At 44.4% G+C, this 17049-nt stretch overlaps 1 long non-coding RNA gene across 1 annotated transcript; it reads left to right on the top strand.

The window, feature by feature from the left end:
• The first annotated feature begins 7663 nt into the window (after window positions 1–7663).
• On the top strand, window positions 7664–16649 carry LOC138110826 (uncharacterized). The gene is made up of 3 exons (XR_011151093.1): window positions 7664–7747; window positions 11530–11685; window positions 16340–16649. It is a non-coding gene; the product is annotated as an uncharacterized lncRNA (long non-coding RNA).
• Window positions 16650–17049: the final 400 nt, after the last annotated feature.

Here is a 17049-nt window from a genome sequence, read left to right as displayed (position 1 = left end):
GCTGCGGCCAGCGGTCCCTGGTGCCCGCTCCGGGAATGCCTGGGAGCCCCCGGCTCAGGCCCCTTTTATCCGCCCAGCCGGGAGCCCGAGCGGGGTCAGAGCCGCGCAGCCAATCACAGGGGCCAGCCGCGATTAGGGATGCCAAAAACCCGGCACCGGCGGCGGCGGGGCCGCTGCTCGGCGGGCTGGGGCCGGTGCCCGCCAGCGGACTGGGGCTGCCGCCCGCCCCTGCGCAAAGAAGGGCCGCCCCGGCCCGGCCCTGTAGGCCCCGGCCCCGCTTCGCCTCCAGCCGTGCTGGGGAGGTGGGGTTAGGAAGGAAGGGAGGGAGGGATGGAGGCATCCCTGCTTTCATAAAACACGAACGGCGTGGGGCACCGGCCCTGGAGGAGAGATGCGCAAAGCTTCTGTGCAGGGGAACCGCAGACTCTCCGGCTTTCTTGCTCATCTGATATTCCGAGATAAATAAGAGGTTATAAGAGAAATTAGGGACCTCAGAGGAAACCCAAAAATTAAAACTGAACAGTGCTCCTTGAAAATATAGAGCTGGAAACTTTGCATGTTGGAGAAACATTCGGCTTCATGCCATCAGAGGAGGTGAAACAGTTGCTTGGACTCTCTAGACACCCAGGCCCATGAGCATGGTTTCTGAACCACACAGTTCCTTGTTAACTTGCCTTTCATCACCTGTGGGAAAGATGTCACACACCTCATCCCTGCCAGCATTACCCCCACCAAAGACATTAAACTAAGAGAAAGCCTAAGACTTGCCCTGTTTTACTCAACCTGAGGCAAGAGCTCCACCACAGCATGTACTGCAACAGCGGTCAATAGTCCACAGCGTGGCTCCTGAAGTCTGCTCATGGGGCCAGTTAATCAGAGGAATACCAAACTGGGACTGTAGCTCCAGATCAGCCTCCTTGTCAAGTGATTTGAAGTAGTTCATACAAAGTTAATGCTCTGACCACTGCCAGGCTATAAAGGTATAGACGTAGGGCCTTTGCTAATATATATTGGAGTTTCTTATATATGAGTACTTGTATTTCAGTACCTCTCTAACTAATTTCTGGCTTTATTTTCACCCTGTCTTGACCAGAAGAAATTCTGTCTTTATTTGAGCTTTCCTCAGCTACATGACTCAGATGGTTTACTGGGGAGAAAAACATAAAAACCTTGAATCCTCTCCCATTTTTCTGATGCACCTCATCCTTTTTCTTTTTCCATAGCTCTTCTGCCTTATGCTTGATGCTGAGCTTTTCCACTTCTCCAATTTCTTTTTGCAAATTTGTCCTTCATCCAGGGCACATGTATTGGGCTGACTTGGTTCTTTCTTCAGTCTTGACTTTACTTCAGCCTTCTCCTGTGTCCATGGACAACTTGAATCCCAGTAGAGGCAAAGTTTGTTGTTGTGCCCTTAGTCTCTAAAGAAGTGTCACTTCTCCTCCATTTCTATTAGAGAAGCATGTTTGTTGTCTCTGTCAGCACTAGGTTCAAAGCTGTATTTGTCTAGACAGACCTCAGTGGATAAAATGCCTTATAAAAAAGATGGAGAGCAACTTTTTACATGGGTAGACAGTGAGAGGACAGAGGGGGAATGGTTTTTAATTGAATGAAGAGAGATTTAGATTAGATGCTAGGAAGAAATTCTTTACTCAGGGCATAGTGAGGCACTGAGCAGGTTGCAGAGAAGTTGTGGATGCCCCTTCCTTTGAAGGGTTCAAGGCCAGGTTGGATGGGGCTTGAAGCAACCTGATCTAGTGGGTGGCATCCCTGGTCATGTCAGGGGGGTTGGAACTAGATGATCTTTAAGGTCCCTTTCAACCCAACACACTCTATGATTCTCTGATGATTCAAACAGATAGGTCAGACCTGATCTCCCTGTGCTCTTCCATCTCCTCCACATTGGCTTTTGGGTTCTTCCAGCACTGCATCAGTTACCTTGGTCTCCTCTGCAGTGGAAGTGCATGCAGCTCCTGCTTGTCTCCTTTCAAAACCTATATATGGAAAAATACTTTGAATAAAAGTATCTCTCAGTATGTTTTTATTTTAGCTGTGTTCTTAAACTTTGGGGAGCACTGGTGATCTACTGAAGTCACAGTCACTGGACATTTTTACATTATCCTTCCACCATATGTTGCACTGTAAATGGATATAGGACATGATAATGCTAATATGACAACAAGAAACACTTTCTGTATTAATAAAAACTGCTGAGACACGAAGACTGACCAGAGCTACCTGCTCACAGATGTTGTAAATTCTGTCTACCACATGAAGTCTTCAAATCAAGGCTGAAAGTTTTTAAGAGATGGTCTATAACTCATCCAGAATCTATTGGCCTGATGCAGAAATTGTTTGATTTTGTAGCCTATTTTATCTCGAAGTTCAGGCTAGAAGGTTGTAATGTTCCCTTCAGTCTCTAAAATCTTGAACTCCATGGAGGTCACGGTGTCTGATAGGGATGTTCTATCTATATAAAAGTCTTCCCATATAAGAAGCTTCTGATATCAACAGTGTCCTATTGAACATATCTTTTTCTTTACGTGTCAGTATATTGATCTCTAAATAATCAAAGATACAAAGTACATGATGACAGGAGATTGCAGCACCTGTCATGACCATGGCCAAATGCTCCCAGTTGGCAGCTGCTGGCTGAGTTACTGCAGCCCTGAGCAGATGTCTCCATTTCTGCCTTCTCTGAATCATCCTGGTAGTTTCGAGCTGCACCTCTTAACCCCTGGGTAAAATTTCCATCCTACTGAAGACAGCAGGACCTTGGTCACTGACATTTAACAGAGCTAGAGTTTCACTTTGCTTAGCACTTCTGACATTTTCCTTTTTTCTATTATACCGCTCTTTCTCTTCAGACACAGACACATCCATATTTCTCCTATTTTCTCTCTGGCTGAGCACCTCCATTCATGCCACATGAAACTTGCAGCTGCTAGGACTCAACCACACCGCAACACAGGCGGTGCCTCTGCCCTGCAGTTTCCTGTGGCAAGGCCAGGTAACTCAGGACACCTTTCTGCTGGCCCCTTTCAGCTTGAGGCATTGGGCAGCTCTGCCCTGCTTAGGACAAGGAATTTAAACAACTCTTTTTCTGCATGGGGCTGCTGAACAGTTAAAGGCTGGATATCAAAACTTGCTGTTAGCTGAATATATCAGTAACTTCCAGTTGCCTGTAAATCAGAGGAGAAAAATCTAACCCTTTGGGCCAGTCTGGAGTGGGTACTGCATATCAGTGTCTCATCATATCTGGTTCACTTCCTCTCTCTGGGCAGTGCTGGATGGGGCAACACCAGAGGTTTATTGCCACTCTTTTCCAACCTCTAAAATAGAAGAGAATATTATTCAATGGATAAATGTTTCTATCTCCTTTTTAAAGAAGCTTACTAGAAGTGATTTTTATTGCAAGCTAGGCCCATAATGTAGACATGATTTTAACTCTTCTGTAGCAACTGAGCTTATTTTTGTTCAACCAGTTTCAAGAGTTCCAGTGTTGATTCATTAGAAAGTAAGAGAGCAGCAAGACATGGGCTTTACCATGTGGACTAAGATCTATTCAGCAGATAAAATTTTAAAGTCAGCTAAAGTGTGGCATAGGAAAGTAATGATGTTTGACCTGGACATCCTAAATGAAGCTGCCATAAATGTATATAAAGATTTGCTTGATTCACTATGACTGCTGGCCACTTCATTAACCATTTAACTAAAATATTCATCTTTGGCTGAGGATGTCCTGCTCACTTCTAAATAATGGCACATGAGTACTTCAGGTAAATTATACATTGTGTCAAAGGGTTTTGTGTGATGCATTTTCCTTTAACTATATTAGATGTTCCCTTTTCTTGGTTTGTGTGAAAGAGGATATTCGGGAAACAATTTGATGTCCTTTTCATCATCAAATAACAAAACACACTGCCTTGTTTAAAGAAAAGTGTGTGTTTGTGTTGGGAGGAAATCCCAGGGAGATCTAGTTTTATTACAAGGTATGGAGTCTTTAAGCAAAATAAATATATAGGAAAATATTACTAGATGCAGCTTCTGCCCATAGATGAGTACCTGTCCTGGGGACAATACACAAGATTAAGTATCTAAAGCAGCTTTCCAGCCAGTCCACAGCCCCAGTTGCACTCTGCTCTGCCCGTTCTGCATACTGAGCTTCAGGACCGATCTGGGCTGATTGGTGAGGGACGGCAGAGAAATAATGAGATATCTAGAAAGCATACATTTCCTAGGTCTACAGCGAAGATGACTGAAGCGAGATGACAACAAGTCTTCAAATATATTTTTAAAAATGTAGCAGTGGTGGTCTTCCAAAATTGTCCACTATATCTACTGAGCATAGCAGATACACTGGAAGCATTATGGCAGATGGCTTTGTCTGCAGCAAGGCAGTAGGAGAAACTCTTTAACAGTTAGGAAAGTGTTAGGACAAGATGCTGATCCTCTTTAGGGCAGGCATTAGGATAGGATGCCTGTCTTGGAGAAACTTCACGGGGTAGGTTTAAGGACAGGTTACACACATCTCACATGATTGGTTTGCGTATGGTGGATCCCACTTACAGGTGAGGAAAGGACTGGAGGGCCTGCCAAGGTCCTTGTGAGCTGAAATTGCTGTGTCTGTACAAATAAGAAGCCAAGATGCCAAGAACATCACTGATTCCACTGCCATTCAGAAGACAGAAGTCTTCTACTAAAGGTGAAGTCTAACAATCAAATTTGGGAAGACAAGTGGCTTTTTTTGCCAGAGGAAGCAATCTTGTTTTCCAGATCCTAATCATTAACTAAAGAAAAAATTATTTTGCCTATAAAATTGCATCTATAATCTTAAAATTGCAAAGTGAACCTAAAATGATGCTAGGGAATCTAAGCAGCCTGAAGCTCTGATGCTGTAAAGAACTGCTCTTACTCATGCCACATATTGCTAGTGAGGACATTTCCAATTTCACTGTTTCTCTCTTTGGAAACATGTTTGTGTTTCCTGCATGGAAGGAGAAGCCTCAGCAGGTAAAGGTGTGCTCTGTCGATTTACCAGACGTCTTTCATGAAGGTGGTTGTGAGGAAACTCAGCATCTTCCCAGTTTTGGCAAACATGCCTGCCTATAACCCACTGCAAATGACACCTTGCCTGTGAGTGTGCCATGGGCTGTATCTTGCAAGAAGCATTCCAGTGGGATTTTTCCTCCAGTGCACCCACAGATTAGTTTGGGTTTCCAAAAGTGGGGCACACAGACAATCTCAAAATGATCTAATAAGGTAGTGGGACCAGCTACAACCTTCTTCACCACACCAGTGCGTATGGGGATGTGTGAGGAGGCGGGATGCTGCAGCAGTCCCCACCCCAGCACCCATCAGCAGCTGTGATTCTGCCCTTGCCCACACCCATGCCCTTGCCATGGGGGCCTGACCCTCCTGGAAGTCCACAGCACAGATTGTGCCTGGAAGCTGTTTCCATGTGCAGGGTGTGAAGCTGTTTCCATGTGCAGGGTGTGAAGCTGTGGGAAGGGAAGGGAAGGGAAGGGAAGGGAAGGGAAGGGAAGGGAAGGGAAGGGAAGGGAAGGGAAGGGAAGGGAAGGGAAGGGAAGGGAAGGGAAGGGAAGGGAAGGGAAGGGAAGGGAAGGGGTGCTGTGACTGGGACACTGGGTCTGTCCAGGCACAGGGCTTGAGAAGGCAGCAGTGCAGATGGGTCTCCTCTCTGCCTTGCCCCACTCCCTTTAAGCTCCTCAGGTAGTAGGAAAGGAGAGGAAACTCACAGCTCCCAGACCTCGGCGCAGGGTGCTGTGCTCAACCACCACTCAGGTGCAGCTCCTCCTGGCATGCAGCAAGCTCAGTTTCCAGGTCCCTGAGGTGATTTTGCCCCAGCTGGGTGAGGTCCCTGGGAACTGTCATCCTCAACAGAGTGTTCCCATGGACAGACATCACCCAAATCCCAGGCTGGGCACCTTGTCATGCCCAGCATGAACTTGGTGTCACTGCGAGCTGCCACACTGTGTTACAAACCCTGGAGCACAGGGGAATTCATAGAGACATCCTGGGCACATGGCATCAGCTGCGGAAAGAATGCTGGGGCCAGAAGCAATTGTTTGGAGGCTGTGGACTGGTGTAACTCACACCGCACACGGGTTTGGGGCTGTTGCAGGACATGGGTAAAAACTGCCTCAGACAGATGGGGTCAGGAACAGAACTTCTCCCCCACAGATACTCAGCACCACATCCTGCCTTGCCCTGTCTCCTGAGGGGCTGCATAAACCCATGCATACCAAGAAGGACCAAGACCATCCAGTGGCCTCCTTATTCAGAACCCTTTTAGGAGTGATTTTAATTCGTGTAAATGAGTATTTTTAATTTGTTATACTGGCCTTTATCTCTATTACCATCTCATTTGCTTTTAAACCTAGTTTTGCCATCCTGACTGAATTCCATTTGATGCATTAGGAGTAATTCTCTTCCCAAAGGGTTAGACATTTTCTCTCCACATAAAAGTCGCTTATTTTGGATAAAGAGACGATTAGATTTATCTTTAATATTTTAATGGCAGCCAGGATTATTGGGTGGGCAGCCCCGGTTTCGGTTGTTGTTGGGGGATTAGACTCTAATAAACTCTTCAGATTGGGATTTTTTTTCTGTTTTTCACAAAGTACTTGTATTTATTTAAAAAATTCACTTCTTTTTGAGTCATAAATTCCATTTGCTGTTTCCTATTAGTATTAAATCAAGTTGATTAAATTCATAGTGACTATTTGCACATATATCTTTTTAATTTTAACATCCACAACATAAAATCTTTAATGGTGCAATTTGAAATACCTGCAACATACATTGCTGTTGCTGTTTAAACAGATGGAAATGAGGATCCAGAGGGAAGGGAGAGGGAGAGAAGAAGGGATGGAGAGATGGACAGAGGGATGTTGAAAAGGGGGTGAGCTGACTATCCCCATCAAATGTAATATTAAAGACTTGGGTGTTTATAAGGATACAGAATTTGGAGAAAGCTCCATCTCCTCAAAATCACCAGCATCTTCTTGGTGAGCAAAAAGAGAGTCCAGCCTGCCCAGCATTGCAAACTCAATTCACCTCAGGACCCTTCCAGTGCCAGGAGCTGGGGCAGCCTCTGGAAGGTGGCATTTACTCAGAGCAGATGCTTGCGGGGCTGGCGGGGTGCAAACCCAGGAAGTGAGTGCCCCTCACCCCTCGGGGGCTCCGCACCCTGCCTCGGCTGTCACGGATCCTAGTTTAGGCTAATCGTAAACTTGGTAATAGAATAAAATGTCAGCAAAGTAGAAATCAATAAGTGTTAATGCTCCAGGACTTTCACTGCTGGGCTCCCCTCTCGGGCTCCCCCCTCCCGCACCATCCTGTCCCTTTGATTTCAGTCCCTTCTCTAATCCCCACCTCATCAGCTCCGGGAAGGGCTGATCTGCAGCAGAAAATCCCTCATTCGGGGCAAAATCAGCTTAATTTGCAGCAATTTGTAGCAGGTCTTTGCTGGGATTTGAGTCTCAAAATTATTCCGCGGGTGGGGGCCGCAGCCCCTTGCAATATGGGCAGAGATTTCCCCGCTCCTCTGTTTGCAGAGATTTGTCTGGGCAGTAATTACAGGCGGGGGCGCAGCCCGGCCCCCGCCCGCCGCGGCGCTGCGCCCCCTCCGCCCGCGGGGCCTGGCACCGGGCGAGCGGCCGAACACGCAGCCGCCCGGATTAGCAGCATTAGCAGCCCGCGCCGAGCAACAATTAATCATTTGCTGGTAAATACAAGCGCGAGCCTCCCCCGGCTGGCGGGGAGGGAAGGGGAAAAGGGGGCGGCCGCCCTGGCCTGCAATAGAGCAATGAGCAAAGGAAAGGGAAGGGCTGGGGAGGGATGGAGGAACCCGGGGACCTTGTGGCCTCGGGATGGGAGATCAGAGCAGGCAACTTTCCTTCCGCTAATGCCGCTAATTACAGGCGGCAGCTCCGCCGCCGGCCGCGGAGGGCTCCCAGGCACGGGGACCCCCGGTGGCCCGGGGCCGCCCCGCGCAGCCGGGCTCCCGCCGCCCCGGGCCAGCGCCTTCCCGCGGGGGCAGTCCCGGCCGAGCCCGGCGGAGCCGCGCCAGCTCCGGGGGCCGCTTCGCACGGCGCGGTATGAAGCGCCCAAATCCACGACTCCAATAATTCCGGGGGATGGGTGCTCAATGGGGAACGTCATTTGGAGTGTGACTTGGTTTGCGGGGGAGGGAAAAATAGAGCAGTGTGGAGGCCGCCGCTGTCACAGTGCGTTTGGGTGCCGGGCTAGCACTTCACTTGGCACCCCGTCACTTTCTTGGTAAAAAATTAGCTTGAGGTGGAATCGGAATTACACATGTTAAATGAATTAAAAGCTGACTAATTAGTGGTTCTGACAAATTCACTGGGGAATCATCCACTGCCTGAGAAATTTTGAAGATGTGCTGTCTAGAGATCAGTTCTTGGTCCATACCGTGCAATATCTTTGTGGTGACTCAGAAGAAAATATGGAATCAATGCCGGTAATGATTTCTAGTTGACATAAAAATTGGTGGAGTGATAAATAATGATGGGAGTAGGTCAGTTATACTGAGCAATCTGGATCACTTGGCAGGCTCTGCTCATTTGAACAATATGTGATTTTAATATAGCCAAATGCAAGACTGTATATCTCAGAACAGAAAATGAAGGTCACACGCTGCTGTCATGGGAAGCAGTGGCTCTGAGGAGGATGGAGGAGATGTAACATAATAAAAACTAAGCATGGATTTTTGGTGTAATCTGCTCTATCAGAGCTATGCCATTTCTGGATCTATCGGCAAGAAAATACTACCTAGCAGGATGAGGATGGTCTTGGCAGCTCAAGACCATAACAGATTCATACTGTATCCACTTCTGGTATCTACATTTTTAAAAAACCAAAACACCAAAGAATTGGAAATTATTCAGATAAGAGCTTCATGAACAACCCATGAGCTGGAAAACCTGTCATACAGTGAGAATTAAGAAGCTTGATCTATTCAGCTTCAGAAGGGAAAATCCAAAGGTGGCTCGGTCACCCTCTGAAAGCAGTTAGGAGAGACACTTTCAAAGGATGGAAGGTTCTTTAATTTGTTAGACAAAGGCATAACAGGATTTAGCACTAGAAGGTCAAGCTAACTAATTCATAATTAATTTAATTAAATATAAGTATTAATATAAGGCCTGAATTTTTCACAGTGAGGATAATTAGTAGAGTAGGCAAGACATTTTTAAAACAGCTTCTTGTTGAAAAAAAACCTCTTTGGATGGAAGTATTTGGGCTTTTGACAGAAAAATATATAGTTGCTTACAGAAATCCCTAGAGCAATATATTTTGAAACGGTTTGTTTTACAAAATTGTTCTGAAATATATTTTCTTATGTTAATTTATGCATTTTCATTTTATATTATTCTACTACTATCACATTATAGCATGAAAAATTGTTTAAATCTATTTTCATTTTTATTTTCAAACTGTTAAGTACATTTGCTACATAGTACTGAGTAAATACTAAATTAATGGTAAATCCTTTTGTTATAACACAGCAGAGAATCTTCATGCTGCCAAGAGTGTGAAATATTTCATGTGCCATGAAGTTTCTGATGACCTTAATGATTTAAAAATACAAAATAGGAATCACTACCTCCATTGTCAATCACAGTGTCTGTATAGTGCAGGCATTGTTTGCTGTCAACTGTTGCTGATGACCTGTAAGACTAGTTAAAAGAAAAGAATCAGTTGCAAGAACAGCATTTTAAAATTACAACGTTAGTTCTCCATGGAGAGAAAATGCTTTAAAATACTAGAATTTCCCACAGTATGAGAGAATCTGATTTACAGCCATGTCTAATATTCCAGCATTAAAACTGTTTACCTGAGGAATGGTCTTTCCCACTTAGACCTTCTAAAATACATACTCCCCCACAGACAAACCTTGCAGTCTTGGCTCAGGTCAGGATTGGTGACTAATGAGTCTGTCTACACTGAATGTGGCTTTTGGATCCAGGGTGCCCTCCAGATGCAAATTCCAGTCACCTCAGTTGCTGCTCTCTGGGGTGTCCTTGCAGATGAAACAGGATTGCAAGATAATGTGGTTCGAGCCCCCACTCCCAACACTCTCCAGCTGCTGATGCATCCTTGCTCCAGAGAAGAGCTAAGCCAAAGAAATTGCCCCAAACATCTACAGTGGAGGTGCCAAGTCTTCAGTCCTCGTTTTTAGTGCCTCCCGGTGTGCCCTAATGAATTAATAACCTAACTGCAGGGCAGTCAGAGTCATGAAATGTCTAAAAAAAATCCATGGAGCCACCACTGAATGCAGTAATGGGGAATCAGGGTGAAGGGATGGAGGCAAAAGGTTCCCTCTCTGGGAAACCCTAGTTGGATCTAAACAGATGACATTCCCAACCCAGGAGTTGGACTGTGGTGATCCTTGTGGGTCCCTTCCAACTCAGGGTACTCTATGAGTCTGGGGCTGTGTGGAGGCTCAGTGTGACCCGTGGTGATCCCACGCCACCCTTGCTCCCACAGCAAGGAGGAAGACTGTGCTCTGGTGGCCAGGCATCTGCCAGCAGGTGTCGCTTACACCACTTTGGTTTGAACCACTGGAATCCCATCATCCTTTTGCTTCCCCCTTGGTGAACCAAAGGACAGAGGAAGCAAAATGAGCCCAGGGTGCCCTTTGTTTCCTCGGAGTCTGTATTAGTAGCTGTGATATCTCATGTGTATCCCAGCTGTGGGTTTCTTGGGATAGGTCCATTGTTTGTGAACTCTCCTGGGCCTCTTTCTCATCTTGCATCCTTGCATATTTTCCAGTATTCATCCCATTTTGTTGGAAGACTTGTCCTGTTCTGTTGCAAAATAGCCTCTGCTTAGCAACACGTCTCTGCCTTCATCTTTGTGTGGAGCTGAGGAGCCCACCTTCAGATCAGCACAGAGTCCTGAAAATGCCATAGTCTCACTCCCCAGGCACTTTACAGTTGAACTTAGGTGACTTTAAAGAGCATTTTGACAGTCTGGAATGGGAGAAGCCTCTGCCAGTGCTGCTGGTTTTGTGTGGTACATCACGGACAAAGCTGACTCTCAGCCACCTGCCAGGGGCTTGGTTTGCCTTGCAGAGATGGAGCCTAGGGAAATGAGCCATGCACATTTGTTAGATGTGAACAGGTTAAAGAGATAAGGAAGCACTCTGAACTGAACTGTGGTGTTTACAGGCCCTGGAAAGAAAGCAGTGCTTGCTGCCCAGGGATGAGGCTGGGAAAAGCCAATGGCACAGGGTGGTGCCACTGCCCCTCACAGGTGGCATGCAAGAGTATCAGCTGGAGAAGATCCTGCACATGGGGTGGTCTGGAGAAGTCACTTTTATCACACTTTGGTGTGATAAAACCCACTGCCATCTGATTATTTTAGGAGGACTGGGCTGCAGTGCTCCTGGTCCCTCTGCTCATGCCATGGCACTGCCCTTTGTTTTCAGACCCCTAACAAAACCCAGACTAAAAGATGAAACTAAACATTGCAATTTGTTCTTAGGTTGGTTGTAAATGCACATCCTTTTCCTGAAGATCTCCATAACAATCATCAAGAAAACCAGCTTTAAAGTAAGGCTGCTCCAGAGGATAATGACCACTAGAAAAGCAGATACCAAACCCCTGACGGAAATAGTGCAAAAAGAGGGAGAATAAAAAGGTAACGTGTGTTAAGGGTTTGATCATGCTTCCAGCTGACACATCCTCTAACATAAATCTAAACCTGGGAAAATTAACAGTAAAAAAGCATTTCAGTAATCCCTTTAACTCTGAATCTCTGCAACAGAAATACCAAAGTGCAAAATGTTTTCATGTGGGCTTCAGAGATGGATTTATAAAACAGAACAAAACACTTTTTTCAAACCAGAAATCATTAATATACCTTCAGTAACTATGGCTTGTCTTGCATCAACCTAGGGGACAGATTTGCTACCTCTCCTCATATTATCATATTGAATAATACTCATAGAAGCCAATTTAACTACTTGTGAGTAAAATGTTACTCAAAAAAATAAGACTATCAAAGTCAAATCATATGTAAAAAGTCTTCAAAGTCTGCTGAATGCGTCTTCTAGCCACAGAGTGATAACATTTTAATTATCAAAATATAAAAATGCTCACTGCAGAAGCCCAAGAGTACAAAGTTTTTGAATTAAGTCCATAAAAAATAAATACATTAGGTTGAAAATTCTAAAAGGCTTTCAATAATGTATTAAACTTCTTTCAGTTTTTTCTGCATTGAAATGGCTCCAGTTGGTATTGTCAAAACCTTTTGCACCAGCAGAGCTTTTTAATAAAAGCTGGAATTTTCTTGTACTCTCACGATTCTTAGAGGTCTTAGTGAAAAGCACAAATATAGTGAGCTGCAAGGCAGCATCGTAACATGTAGCAACAACACAGAAATTACAGTTAATGAACAATTTTAGCTGCAGTGACCTGTAAATCAGACATGTTACCTTAATTAGCTCTTGATCAGATTCCTTTGGAACTCGCGGTCCATTCTGGAGTGACCAACTAAACAGGGAAAAAATACTGTGTGCTTCCAGCACTTACACAAACTAGTTTACCAGAATAAACCTTCATAAATATTTTTGAAGGTCAGGATGGTGTTTCCACAGAAAAAACAAGAAGTTGACCCAAACAGCATGTTACTAGAATGATGAAATAAATCTTCACATTTTAATTTGTGCTAATGAAAGGGGTTGAATGATTGGGTATTCAAAACTGTACACATTTTGTAGTAATTAATTTCTACTGCTTTTGAAATGGTTGGGTTTTTTGATGCTAACATTCTCAAAACTTATTTTGGGAAACATTTGCTGGTTCTTGCTGAAGCTGTAGCGTTAACTACATCCTTTATGTCTACAAATACCCTTCTATTTTAATGAAATAAAAGGTGCATTAAAGGGTAAAATAACTACCAGCTACCATCACAGTGTTATCAGTGAGCTCATCAAAATGGTCTGTGTAGTATTACATCATGTAGGTTTGCTCTCTGGGTCTTAGACCTTCAGTCTCTCTGATTTCTGCTCCACCTTGGTAGAGCCAAACAACTGCAGATGGTTTAGTGCTTAGAAGAGGAAAAAAGGGCTGCTGTGAGCACTGCTCTTAAGGGTGATGTATGAAGGGAGAGCAGAGCTTTTAATTCAGAAAGACTGCATTCACATAGCAAGCCAAGACATTGGAGGTTTTAAATATCTGGTATCTTAGTACAGGGAGATGAGTCTATGACAGCGAATATGTCTGTTTTCAGCTTCATTTTTCTTGTAAGAGTGTGTCTGTAAGCAATATCCCTAATCATCACTGTCCACGTCTGCAAGCCCCATGTTGAACTAGTGGGTAAATCTGACTTAGGTTGTTACTGGCTGATAGTTTCCAAATCATGTTATGAAATTACCTGAAATCAATTGTCCACTAACATCAGCAAATTATTTTTTTTCTTGTTTTAATTTACAAGAGGAATAAAAATAAACTAATAATAGTTTTTAGTTATTCAGCTTCATAGCATTGCAAATCACAGGGAGTGGTGGAGGTTTGCACCAGAAGTCCCAGCTGACATAGGTGGGTGGCAGCTAGGAGGGAGGGAGCTCTGTTAGAAAAGGTGGGGTATCCCCATGGAGCATTCAGGTAACAAGGTGCTGTATTTTTCTCTCCAGTTTTTTCTGCCTCCAAAACTAAGTTTGGCACTATCTCAGCCTGGCTCGGGGGTATTTTGGCTGTATGCTTGTGAGAGGAGAAAACAGCACTGAAAAAAACCCATGGCAAATTTCCTGGAAAAGTCTGGGTGCTCTTTTTCAGAAGACACACCACAGGGGCTCAGGGACTTGCTGCTGGTTCTTCCTGGTGCAAGAGAACGAGCAGAGCCTCTGTGCTGCATATGATTTTAAAACACCCAGGACAGTGTAGAAATTGCTCTGCACGACTTCAAAAGACAAGAGGGAAACCTTTAAAGAGCCTGCCTTAGGAACCTAAGGAAAAAGCAGTGATTTTAGAAATGTTTAACAGAAAAGTGAGAGCATAAAGACATCATCATTAACATGGCTTGAAAGGCAGGATGTTAATGCAGCTGAAAGCTATTGCTGGTTGGACCTGCCAGGACATCCCCAGCTACACGGGTGTATCAGCAGCCGGAGGGGCTTTGACTCTGTTGACGTAGGTAGTTATAATCAGGAGGAGAAAGTGGAGAGAAGGCACAGGAGGGATGGAGACCAAGAAACAAAAAAGGAAAAGGGGGGAGAGAGAGAGAAAGAGAGAGAGAGAGAGAGAGAGGAAAGAAAGGACAGAGGGAAAAGGGAAAAGGAGAAAGAGAGAAAATGTGGGGGGAGAAGAAGAGAAATGGGAAGGAGAGCAAGCGAGACTGTATTTCTATAATTACTGTGGATTGGCTCGGATTAAGGGCAACTAGCTGTCTCTTGGTTTTTGCTTTTTATATAACAACTAATCTCCTTCTAATCAGTTATTATTAAATTATATTCCATTTTTAATTCATTCACAGATCATTGGTGGCACAATTCGGACATCTGGACAGTTAATTGAATAGAGATAATTTATGTAAATGAGGAACAGTTGTGTACAAAGGTGGGGGAGGGGAGATTTCAGCTCCCAAGGCCGGTGACCTAATGAGGAGTCTCCAAAAGCTGCCCTTGCTCCCTGGGAGGACTCAGGTGTGAGGGAGGATGCTAGGAATATTTGGGTATTGTGTGTTGGATATTAACACACATACAAGAGGCCATCAAGCCTGACCTGTCTCACTTTACCTGAGGGACCAACCTGTATTGAACATCATTTCTCTGAAGGCCGAAAGCAGTGGCCAAATCAGCACCCGAAGGTGTCCTTTGCCTCCCAGGGAGAGGTTGTTTCCAACCCACATCTTTTCATGATTTACAGTGGGATACCCCAGAGCTGCACTGACCTGACCATAGGGTGGGGGCAGCAGTAAAGGAGCTACTCCAACTCAGAACATCAGCTAGCTGCCAAGCCTAGTACTTGTGCAGGCCTGATTGGAGCCCTGGAGGCTATATCTTACTCCTCAAAAATGCCTCTCTGGTCTTTGACAGACGTAGTCCAGTCTTTCATTGCTTGTCCCAAACTCTTGAGTTTTGGAATCAGGAAAAACTTATGTAGGTAGACTTCAACGAGAGGTTCCATGATCAAAGGCAATAGCCAAGTACCAGAGAGGAACTGGACTAAAGCATTGTGGTAGCAACAATATGAAAGAACAGCCCCAAGATTCTGGCTTATTGTCATCTATATGGGAACTGTCAGAATGAGCAAATGGAGAAATGGAGTCAAATACTGTCCAGAGAGAGCACAATGTGGCAGTGGGATACATCAGATCCAGCATGAATACCTACAGGGTAGGGAGTCTACTTTGGGCATGTTCCCATTGTAGCCAGAGGACTCTGATCAACAGGATCAGTAGAGCCTACGACATGGTTTACCCTACCTTGATACAGGTAAAATAAACTGGATTAGGGGAATTGCATCTCCATTGACTTTGTTGATGAGATACTGACTACAGAAGTAGCCCAGGACTAGCTCAGCTGTGGGCATCTAAAGTTAAGTAAGATGGATCCCACTATAAGGGAGGAGAGGCATTACTCTGCTTTTGCAGTAATGGAACAGCACAACTGCATATTCCTCTGCCTCAGAACAAGGGAATATTAAAATGAAGTTCTTGTTCTGGGCTGTGGCTATATTACTTTTCTACTACATTTGGATGCCACAGACCTAGGTGCTGAAGAAAGAAACATGATAGATAAATTTATCTTCCAAAGGGGGAAAAGAATGCTAAACTCAATTGCTATAGCAAAAATCTAATTTCCATCACTTTATCATAACAGGAGGAATTTTGCTGTGCATACTGAATTGTCTTAGTATTATGGAACTGTTGGAGGAAGGGAACACCACAGATGCATTCAATGTGTGGGAAGACTACTCACAAGATTTGTTTGTCAAAATAAATTCAGGTCGAATTGCCAAGAATACAATGCAACTGAAATTAAACTGGTTCAAGTGACCTTCTTGCCCAGTGTCAGAAATACACTGGGCTTTGTTCAGCTCTGCAGGGGGTTTTTTGTTGATTAAAAAATTCCCTTTTCAGGTCTGTTCTTGAGGCTCTAATTAGCAAAATGTGAAACTGCCACTGGAAGAATTATTGTGAATTTTCAGATAGGAGTTATCAGTGATAATGAGAATGCAACCATAAGGTTGGGACAAAAGTTTCCAGCAAGGAGGATTTAAATTGGTCCTTCTTCAAGTTGTCATAAAGAATGAAGAAAGCTGATTGAGGTGTCTATTAATGCCATTTGCAGGATACTGGTTTGGGAGAATTTATGCCCATCAGTGGAAGAGAACCAGAGAGCTGGAGCATGGAGAACCTATGTTGGAGTCAACTCAGCAAACTGTTATAAGGGAAAAATCCCAGAGCCAAAAAATGTGCCTCAGAGACAGACAGTAGGACAGTGAGAACAGCTGAGCATAATAGTTTGGTATGATCACAATGTATATTTGCAATATGACAAAGCTCTAAAAAGGATTGAGACAGCTCCACGTTCAGAAACATGACATTGTGGAGCAGCCTGTTAACGTTGTATTTCTCCAATGTTAAAACTCAAATTTTCTGAGCGGTTTTGCACTTTTGTTTTTTGAGGAAATAACTGATAAATGGAACAGAGTGTAGGAAAGAGGAAAGAAAATGCCTGGGAACTTGTGCTTTCGGTCTGTGAGTCATGCAGAGATGTGTCTGACTTAAGTGATAACTGAAGAAAGAGGAGTAGTAATCCTTCAGCTACCAGAAAGGCGCAAAATCTGATGAGGAAGACTAAGATTTGGGCTAGCACCAGGAAGAGGAGTACTAGTCACTAAGTGAAAGGCAGATCACAGATCACCTATACACAGGATAAAGGTGAGTATTGAGAGGGGATGGATGACTTTAAACTGTAGACATTTCCCCAGAGTAACTGGTAGGACTGTAGGAGCCCTTTCATGGGGAACATTTAATAGATTAGACGTTTTCACTCTC

The sequence above is a fragment of the Aphelocoma coerulescens genome, chromosome 5, assembly GCF_041296385.1.
Source record: "Aphelocoma coerulescens isolate FSJ_1873_10779 chromosome 5, UR_Acoe_1.0, whole genome shotgun sequence".
In the NCBI taxonomy this organism is placed as follows: domain Eukaryota; kingdom Metazoa; phylum Chordata; class Aves; order Passeriformes; family Corvidae; genus Aphelocoma; species Aphelocoma coerulescens.
Note: the sequence above shows the minus strand (reverse complement) of the source record. Positions and strands in the feature narration are given on the sequence as shown.